Source organism: Arachis ipaensis, chromosome B04 (assembly GCF_000816755.2).
Source record: "Arachis ipaensis cultivar K30076 chromosome B04, Araip1.1, whole genome shotgun sequence".
Taxonomy (NCBI): Eukaryota; Viridiplantae; Streptophyta; class Magnoliopsida; order Fabales; family Fabaceae; genus Arachis; species Arachis ipaensis.
Genome location: NC_029788.2, coordinates 119728345 through 119729367, shown reverse-complemented (window position 1 = coordinate 119729367; position 1023 = coordinate 119728345).

Genomic DNA, 1023 nt, shown 5'->3' with positions numbered 1-1023 from the left:
TTGCACTTGTTTGGATAAATTTAAAAAAAAAATCTTTTTTTAAGTTATTTTTTTTATTTTATAAAAAATTAAAAATAATTTTATATTTAAAGATTTTATAAAAAAAATATTTTTATTAACTTTTTTTATTAACTTAATAACCGCTAAACAAGTGCTTTAAGTTGTTTATTAGTACTTAACGTAAATCTTTTTAAGCAATCTCTCAATTTTAGACATTGTGGGTTGAAAAAGATTTTATGTTAAATTTGGTAACAAAACCATATATGTTATGAGTAATTAATTCATTTTATATGCTACTAGTCATTAACTCATTACAATTTCGTTATAGATACATTTTTTTATAATAGACACTAGGAAAATAATAATTGTACTCTAATTTTTTATAAAGTAACTCCAAGTATAGTTTCTTTGCTTTGTATAATTTTATGAATTTGTAGACAAAAAATGACATTATTAAAATAAGAGTGACATTATTTATTTTTTAGACACTATTTTAATAAGTATTTTTTTAATAATTAATATGTATTTTTTAATTAAAAATATTCGAAATATGTAATTAATTATAATAATAATATATGAAATTGAGTGAAAAAGAATTGATGTTAGACTTAGAGGTGAGTTAGTGTGCTGGCTGAGGAGAAAGAAAGCATGAGTTTTATGAAGGGTGAACTCCACGCACACACAAAGTTCGTGGCCAACCCACCAAATCCAAAAGCGTGAATTAGCGAAAATTCTAGTTCAACGGTTATCACGCAAGAATTGATGTTGAGGTGAGTTAGTGTGCTGGCTGAGGAGAAAGAAAGCATGAGTTTTATGAAGGGTGAACTCCACGCACACACAAAGTTCGTGGCCAACCCACCAAATCCAAAAGCGTGAATTAGCGAAAATTCTAGTTCATAGTTCAACACGCGGTATTTTCTTCAAATTAAAAATAAAAAATTTATTTTCATAAAATTATGAGTAATTATCTTGATTAATTACTAAAACTTTTAAAATTGGATACTAATTTTTGAAAAATTTAAA